Raw genomic sequence first — 9,538 nt, 5'->3', positions numbered from 1 at the left:
TTCCAACATAAATATTTTTAATTTTCTATTATTATGAAGCCCAATCTCAATCAAACATCAATTGAAAAAACTACTTTTCAGTACAAACACACACACATACACAAATTACACAATCTGAAAGTGTTTAATAGCATTTTTCAAAATGTTACCCCTTAATAAAGAATCAAAACTTCAAATGAAAATAAATTTCCCCTTTTATATTTCCCACAGCAAAATTACTATGCTTTACAGACCTGACTACTGAAATCCTAAACAGAAAACAGAAATGAGACATTTTGGCCAGTGCTTATTGGAAGTTAATTATTAATAGCCTTAGGATACCATGCACAGTGTTCAAAGAGACTTTGAGTGTTGAACCCTTGTAGCTAGTTATATAACTTTTAGGGTACTCTCATAATGTCACTGATACATATTTTACATAATTTACTAACTGCTCCACATCATTCATAAATGAAAAACCTATAAACAAATTAAAATGCAACAAATCTGGAAAGAGTAACAGAAATTGTGATGCACTGATACACGAGAACGTTGTGAAGACAAAATTTAACATGTACAGTGATGTCGGCAAAATGGTGAGGTGGGAGGACTGAACTCTCCCATGGAAAGACAAGAAAAGAAAGAGAAATCACCTGAAAACTTCATAGGAGTCTGGAAAACAGTCAAACACAGATCGACAGCAACAAAGTAAACAGCCAATTAGGAAAAATCAAGAACAGAATGGAAGGAAATTTCATCGTGTATTACTCACCTGTACCCTCCTCCTGCCTGGGGCAGTGCAACCTTGATGAGCTCCCAGTTGCTCCCTCAATCCAGAGTGATAACAGAAAACCTTATGTGTGGTATTCCAACCTACTTGGGGGCTGTCTGGGGACTAGTGTCTGTTCCACTTAACTCTAAGCTTAAACTAAAGAGTTCCTGGAATGCCTATTGCAGCTGCAGGGGACTATATATATATATATATATATATATATATATATATATATATATATATGTTTGTGTGTGTGTATATATACATATACATATATATGGGCTTCCCTTATAGTTCAATTGGTAAAGAGTCTGCCTGCAATGCAGGAGACCCAGGTTCGATTCCTGGGTCAGGAAGATCCCCTGGAGAAGGAAATGGCAACCCACTCCAGTATTCTTGCCTGGAGAATCCCATGAACAGAGAAGCCTGGCAGTGCTACAGTCTATGGGGTCACAAGAGTCGGACACAACTGAGCGACTAAGCACACCTAAGCACATGTATATATATATACATAAGGAACCAAGGACAAAGGAATAAGGGTGGAAACACAGACTAGATAATGTATTAAAAGGCCCTGAATAGAATGAGGATGTGGCTTTGGGGGACATAGTACATTCAAAAACAGTCATAAATTCACCAGAATCAGATAGCCAGTCTCAGCCAGGTAAGATGCTAACTCAGAAATGAACTGAGCCACCTGTAGCTTTCCTGTTGGGCTGATCCCAGGACTAGGAGCATGACGAGCCAACTAGTAAAAGTCACGACAAGGAACAAATCTACCAAGAGTGAGATTTTCCCTGTTATTTCAAGTACCAAACTGAATGTACACACACAGAAACACACAGAGGAACACACATACAGGAATATACACACACACAGGAACACACATCCAGGAACACACACCCAGGAACACACACACACAGGAACACACATCCAGGAACACACACACACAGGAACACACACACACAGGAACACACATCCAGGAACACACACACACACAGGAACACACACACACACAGGAATACACACACATCTGGACAGGGCAGGGCGGCCATCACAGAGGGCCCCAAGGAGCAGGGGCTGGGGCTCTGACAGTGTGTCAGTGCTGCACCACATGCACAGCTGCCCGCCCCAGGGGCTGCTCCTGCACACCTTCCTCCGGCTCTGCCACCCGCTGGGGCAAAGGTGCAGTGCAGGGAACGGGAGTGCACACTTACAAGGGTGCATACTTACAAAGAGCGGAACCAGTCTGGACACAACCCTCAGAGTTCTGCTCCAGCATCTTGGGACTTGCCTGGCCCAGTAGGGTGGGGACAGCCACTGAGCACAGAAGCCTTTGCTCACACTGGCTTCTGGCTCCAGCCTGCCCTCCCCCTCCCACCGAGGTGACAGTTGCCAGCACACCCTGGGAAGGGGTGACCTCAGACCAGCTCAGCTCCAGCTCTGCCCCAAAACCTTGTGCACACAGACTGCACAGGGACAGGTCCACACAAGGACAGTCCCACAAAACCAGGACAGGTAACTTTTTCACCTAACTTAATAGAAAAGGAGGAAGCTAAGCAAAATGAGAAGAGAGAAGAATTTGTGTCAAATGAAACAATAACAAAAAAACTTGAAAGGATCAGATATTGAGATAGAGGTTAATAATTTACCAAAATAATTTACCAGAATACAGAATCATAAGAAAAATGTTACATTAACTAGGGAATAGAACATACTAACATTCACAGTGTAGGGATTCCAGAAGCAGAAGAGATGGAGAAGAGAGCCGAAAATGTAGGTGTGATGAATTGTGGCTAAAAACTTCCTTTAACCTGGGACTTTCCTGGTGGTCCAGTGGTGAGGACTCTGTGCTTCCACTGCAGGGGCATGGTTCTGAACCTGGTCTGGGAACAATCTTGTAAAGCTTACTAAAATCTTGAGAGGCAAGATATTCTTGGTTTACCTGGTAACCCTAGTATAATGACAAAGTCCTTACATGTGTGACTGGGAGGGTTATATTCAAAGAGAAGGTGGGAAGATAGGAGCATTAGATAAAAGATTCTAAGATGGAATAGTCTGTCTCTGAAGATCTCAGTAGAGTCTACAAGATGAAGATGGAAGAGTTCTCTTGTTCAGTTTCTCGGTTGTGTCCAACTCTTTGCCACCCCATGGACTGCAACACACCAGGTTTCTCTGTCCTTCACTATCTCCCAGAGTTTGCTCAGATTTATGTCCACTGAGTCTGTGATGCCATCCAACCATATCATCCTCTATCCTCCCCTTCTCCTCTTGCCCTCAATCTTTCCCAGCATCAGGGTCTTTTTCAATGAATTGGTTCTTCATATCAGGTGGCCAAAATATTGGCGTTTCAGCTTCAGCATCAGTCCTTCCAATGAATATTCAGGATTGATTTCCTTCAGGATTGACTGGTTTGATCTCCTGGCTGTCCATGGGGCTCTCAAGAGTCTTCTCCATAACCACAGTTTGAAAGTATCAATTCCTCAGGGCTCAGCCTTCTTTACAGTCCATCTCTCACATTCATACATGACTACTGGAAATGCCATAGCTTTGACCCTACAGATCTTTGTCAGCAAAGTGATGGCTCTGCTTTTAAACAGGTTATCTAGATTGTCATAGTTTTTCTTCCAAGAAGCAAGCATCTTTATTTAACGGCTACAGTCACCATCTGCAGTGATTTTGGAGGCCAAGAAAATAAACTCTGTCACTGTTTCCCTTTTTTTTCTCCATCTATTTGCTGTGAAGGGATGGAACCAGATGCCATAATCTTAATTTTTCAAATATTGAGATTTAAGTCCATTATTTCTCTCTCCTCTTTCACCTCCATCAAAAGACTCTTTAGTTCCTCTTCACTTTCTGCCATTAAAAGAAAGAAAGAAAGTGAGTTGCTCAATCATGTCCAACACTTTGCGACCCCATAGACTGTAGCCTACCATGCTCCTCCACCCATGGGATTTTCCAGGCAAGAGTATTGGAGTGGGTTGCCATTTCCTTCTGTAGAGGATCTTCCCAACCCAGGGATTGAACCTGGGTCTCCTGCATTGTAGGCAGATGCTTTACCATCTGAGCCATCAGGGAAGCCTTTTCTGCCATTAAGGTTATGTCATCTGCGTATCTGAGGTTACTGATATTTCTCCCAGCAATCTTCAACCCACCTTGTGATTCATCCACCTCAGCATTCCACATAATGTAATCTGTATATAAATTAAATAAGCAGGGTGAAAATATACAGCTTGATGTACTCCTCTCACAATTTGGAACCAGTCCATTGTTTCATGTCCAGTTCTAATTGTTGCTTCTTGGCCTGCATACTGGTTTCTGAGGAGCCAGGTAAGGTGATCTGGTATTTCCACCTCTTTAAGAATTTTCCACAGTTTGTTGTGATCCACAGAGTCAAAGGCTTTAGCATAGTCATTGAAACAGAAGTAGATATTTTTTCTGGAATTCTCTTGCTTTTTTTTATGATCAAATAGATGTTGGCAATTTGATCTCTGGTTCCTCTGGCTTCTCTAAATCCAGCTTGTACATCTGGAAGTTCTTGGTTCACATACCATTGAAGCCTAGCATCAGGGATTTTCAGCATTACCTTGCTACTATGTGAAATGAGTGCAATTGTCCATTAGTTTGAACATTCTTTGGCAGTGCCCTTCTTTGGGATTGGAATGAAAACTGACCTCTTCCAGTCTTGGGGCCACTGCTGAGTTTCCCAAATTTGCTGGGCTATTGAATGCAGCACTTTCACAGCACCATCTTTTAGGATTTAGAATAGCTCAGCTGGAATTCCATCAGCTCCACTAGTTTCATTCATAATGATTCTTCCTAAGGCCCACTTGACTTCGCATTCCATGATGTCTGGCTCTATGTGAGTGATCACACCATAATGGTTATCCTGGGCATTTAAGGCTTTTTTTTTTTTTTTTTTGTATAGTTCTTCTTTGTATCCTTGCCACCTGTTCCTAATCTCTTCTGCTTATCTTAGGTCATACCCTTTCTGTCCTTTATTGTCATCATCTTTGCATGAAATATTCCTTTAGTATCTCTAATTTTATTGAAGTGCTCTCTAGTGTTTCTCATTATATTGTTTTCCCCTATTTCTTTGCACTGATCACTTAATACTTCCTTACCTCTCCTAGCTATTCCTTGGAACTCTGCATTCATATGGGTAAATATTTCCCTTCCTCCTTTGCCTTTTGCTTTTGCTCTTCTCTCAGCTATTTGTAAGGTCTCCTCAGACAACCATTTTGCCTGGTTGCATTTCTTTTCTTGGTGATGGTTTGGTAACCACCTCCTGTACAGTGTTACAAATCTCCACCCATAGTCCTTCAGGCACTCTGTCTATCATATTGAATCCCTTGAATCTTTTTGTCACTTCCACTGTATAATCATAAGGAATTTCATTTAGGTCATACCAGAATGGCCTAGTGGTTTTCCCTTCTACTGGAGGGAGCACAGTCCCACTTTTACCAAAAGGGCATTTGCGAGGACAGCTGCTCTTCACTTCAAAGCCAATAATCAGGCCAGGTTGGTGGAAAGGAAAGTTTGTTTGATTTCAGATTCCGGCAACTGGGCTGTTGGTGTGGCAGACATCGATCCAAAGCCTGCCCCCTCCACTTCAACCAGTGGGGCCAGAGCCCTTATAGACATAAGTGATAGTGGTGCTATATGCAGAAACAGCACAGTCAGCTCTGACAGTCATCTTCAAAATGGTCATCAGTGGTCTGATCCGTGTCATCTTGACTGTTTTATGTACATTAGTCTTCAGTTCCAGGACCCATATGTTTGCATTTCTTGAGGCCATTACTCAGAAGTGTGGCAGCTTATGTCATGGATATATTCTGGCCATCATGTGGTTAACTTCTCCACCTGGTGTTCTAAGATCTATAAGGCAACTCAAAGATATAGTTCAGAATATTATCTCTAGCCCTTGAGAAAGAGCTGAAGGTCCTTGATTATGCTTAATGACCACATTGTTATTATTTAGTCTCTTTTGACCTTTTTCCTTTGTGTCTACATTTCTCAATTCTCTGATTAAACTTATTCTTTGAAGTTTTCCACAAAGAGCAGGGAAAGGACATGGTACAGGGGCAAGGAACAAAGGATTCTTCTCATTTCACCACCCATCAGCAGAAAATTGGGTTAAAGATTTACTAAGCATTGCCCTGCCCACCAGAGAAATACTTTCCCCACAGACAGTCCTTTCCATCAGGAAACTTGCACAAGCCTCTTATCCTCATCCATCAGAGGGCAACACAGAAGAAGCAAGAATTTCAATCCTATGGCCTCCAGAATGAAAACTACAATCACAGAAAACTAAACAATGTGATCACATGGATCAAACCTTGTGTAACTCATGAAACTATCAGTCATGCCATGCAGGGCCACCCAAGATGGACAAGTCATGATGGAGAGATCTGATGATGGAGAAGGAATGGTAAGCCACTTCAACATTCCTGCCTTGAGAACCCCATGAACAGTATGAAAAGGCAAAAGTATATCATTCTGAAGGATGAGACCCGCTGGGTTGGTAGGTGTCCAATGTGCTACTAGAAAAGAGTGGAGAAATAGCTCTAAAAGGAATGAAGAGGCAGAGCCAAAGCAGAAACAACACCCAATTGTGGATGTGTCTAGTGGTGGAAGTAAAATCTGATGCTGTAAAGAATAATATTGCATAGGAACCTGGAATGTTAGGTCTCTGAAACCAGGTAAATTGGATGTGGTCCAACAGGAGGTGGCAAGAGTAAACATGGATATTTTAGAAATCAGTGAACTAAAATGGACGGGAATGGCTGAAATTAATTCAGATGACCACTATATCTCCTACTGTGGGCAAGAATCCCTTAGAAGAAAGGGAGTAGCCCTCATAGTCAACAAAAGAGTCTGAAATGCAGTATACTAGGGTACAGTCTCAAAGGTAACAGAATGATCTCAGTTCACTTCCATGGCAAACCATTCAACACCACCGTAATTCAAGTCCATGTCCCAAGCACAAAGGCCAGAGAAGCTGAAGTTGACTGGTTCTCTGGAGACCTAAGCAACCTTCTGAATCTAACACCCAAAAAAGATGTCCTTTTCAAAGTAGAAAGTCAAGAGATACCTGAACTAACAGGCAAGTTTGGCTTTGGAGTACAAATGAAGCAGGGCAAAGGCTCACAGAATTTTGTCAAGAGAAAGCTCTGGTCTTAGCAAACACCCTCTTCCAACAACACAAGACCTGTTTTCTAGGAGTTGGAAAAGGCAAAAAAATGGATTTCCCCCTACAACCTCCAGAAAAGAATGCAGGCCTGCTGGCACTTTAATTAGCCCATTGAACCGGATTTTGAATTTCTGACCTCAGGATATGTAAACTAATACATTGGTGTTGTTTCAAGGCACAAAGTGTTTGGTCATTTGGTGTAGCAGCAGCAGTAACTAATACGGACATGGTTCAAATCAGCCCATCTCCGTCTGTGGCATCATAGGTTTTCCTCTCTCTGCTGGACTGTTCCCCTGACCTCAAAGGCTGGCGGTCCTCTTCAGGGTACCCCAACAGTGTACTTGTCTCTTAATTCCACTTTCTTCTTCAGCAACTGGCCGGTTCCGTGGTCCTCATTACAGCAAAGTCTTTGAAAGCTGTGTCTACTCTGTTTCTCACTGATCTCTTAACACCACTTCTTGAACCCACTCTACTCAGAGTTTGCCTTCACCACTCTATCAAAGCTGCACTTGACCTTGCCAAGGTTAACTGCCAAATCCAATGGTCAGGTTCAGTCTTCTCTTACTTATCTCCTTGCAAGAATTGGATTCTTTTCTCCTCCAATCATTTACGTCACATGACTATTAAGAACAGTCACTCTTACCTCACTAGCCTCTTCTCTGCCTCTCCTGCTGGTTCCTCCACATTTTTTTTTTTTTTTAAGAAAAAACTAACTTCTCAGTGCTGGGTTCTCATGAAGCTTGATGTCCCTGTCTACACTCACTCAATATATACCATATTATCTCTGATTTTCTAGTTTCATGGCTTTAAGTGGCAACTAAATTTGAGAAACCACACATACAAATATTTTACCTAGCCCTTTTCTCTAATAGACTTAATGTCCAACTATATGCATGCATCTTCACTTGGGTACCTAAAGGCATCTCAAAGATACATGTCTATAATTGAACTCATAATCTTCCCACAAAAATGTGCTCCCCTACATTGTCTCCATCTAAGAAAATGGCATCTCCTTTTCCTATCCCTTAAGCACAAACGTTGGGAGTCAGCTTTGATTCCCCTCTTCCTTTCACTTTATGTCCAATGTGTTAGACAATCTAGTTGATGCAGCCCTTAAAATGTATCCTTATTTTAACAACTTTGACTGCACTTACTGTTCCTTCTATGGTCCAAGTCAGCCGCATCTCTCACCTAGATTGCTGTAGAGTCCTAAAAGAGGGCTCTTTTTTCTCTATTTCATCTCAAAATAAGAACAATAGTAATTATATTGAAGCATGTTTATTTCTGTAACTACTCTGCTCAGAACCCAAAATATCATTCTCCATTTCCTTCAGAGTAAAGACCTTTCAAAACCTCTTGTGACACAAACCCTATGGCGCCACTATCTCTCTGGCTTATCGTCAGCTTCTGTCTCTGCACCTCACTAAGCTTCACCCACATCAGCCAATTTCGTTCAGTTCAGTCTCTCAGTCATGTCTGATTCTTTGCAACCCCATGGACTGCAACACACCAGGCTTCCCTGTCCATCACCAACTCCCGGAGTTTACTCAAATTCATGTCCATCTAGTTGGTGATTCAATCTTCCCCAGCATCAGGGTCTTTTCAAATGAGTCAGTTCTTCACATCAGGTGGCCAAAGTATTGGAGTTTCAGCTTCAGCATCAGTCCTTCCAATGAATATTCTGGACTAATTTCCTTTAGGATTGACTGGATTTCCTTGCAGTTCAAGGGACTCTCAAGCGTCTTCTCCAACACCACAATTAAAAAGCATCAATTCTTCATTGCAAGCATCTTTTCTGACCACAATGCAGTAAGATTAGATCTCAATTAAAGGAGAAAAACTATTAAAAATTCCAACATATGGAGGATGAACAACACGTTGCGGAATAACCAACAAATCACAGAAGAAATCAAAATATTCATAGAAATGAACGAAAATGAAAACACAACAACCCAAAACCTATGGGACACTGTAAAAGCAGTGCTAACATATGGACACCTTATCTTTGACAAAGGAGGCAAGAATATACAATGGATTAAAGACAATCTCTTTAACAAGTGGTGCTGGGAAAACTAGTCAACCACTTGTAAAAGAATGAAACTAGAACACTTTCTAACACCATACACAAAAATAAACTCAAAATGGATTAAAGATCTCAACGTAAGACCAGAAACTATAAAACTCCTAGAGGAGAACATAGGCAAAACACTCTCCGACATACATCACAGCAGGATCCTCTATGACCCACCTCCCAGAATATCGGAAATAAAAGCAAAAATAAACAAATGGGACCTAATTAAACTTAAAAGCTTCTGCACATCAAAGGAAACTATTAGCAAGGTGAAAAGGCAGCCTTCAGAATGGGAGAAAATAATAGCAAATGAAGCAACAGACAAACAACTAATCTCAAAAATATACAAGCAACTCCTACAGCTCAACTCCAGAAAAATAAATGACCCAATCAAAAAATAGGCCAAAGAACTAAATAGACATTTCTCCAAAGAAGACATACAAATGGCTAACAAACACATGAAAAGATGCTCAACATCACTCATTACCAGAGAAATGCAAATCAAAACCACTATGAGGTACCA

At 41.5% G+C, this 9,538-nt stretch overlaps 1 non-coding gene across 1 annotated transcript; it reads right to left on the bottom strand.

Moving 5' to 3' along the window:
- Positions 1-3,757: 3,757 nt before the first annotated feature.
- Positions 3,758-3,829, bottom strand: TRNAC-ACA (transfer RNA cysteine (anticodon ACA)). Its single transcript has one exon. It is a non-coding gene; the product is annotated as a tRNA-Cys (tRNA).
- Between the last annotated feature and the right edge of the window lie 5,709 nt (positions 3,830-9,538).

This window comes from Bos mutus, unplaced genomic scaffold (genome assembly GCF_027580195.1).
Source record: "Bos mutus isolate GX-2022 unplaced genomic scaffold, NWIPB_WYAK_1.1 CTG345, whole genome shotgun sequence".
Lineage (NCBI taxonomy): Eukaryota > Metazoa > Chordata > Mammalia > Artiodactyla > Bovidae > Bos > Bos mutus.
This window is presented reverse-complemented; position numbering and strand designations above follow the sequence as displayed.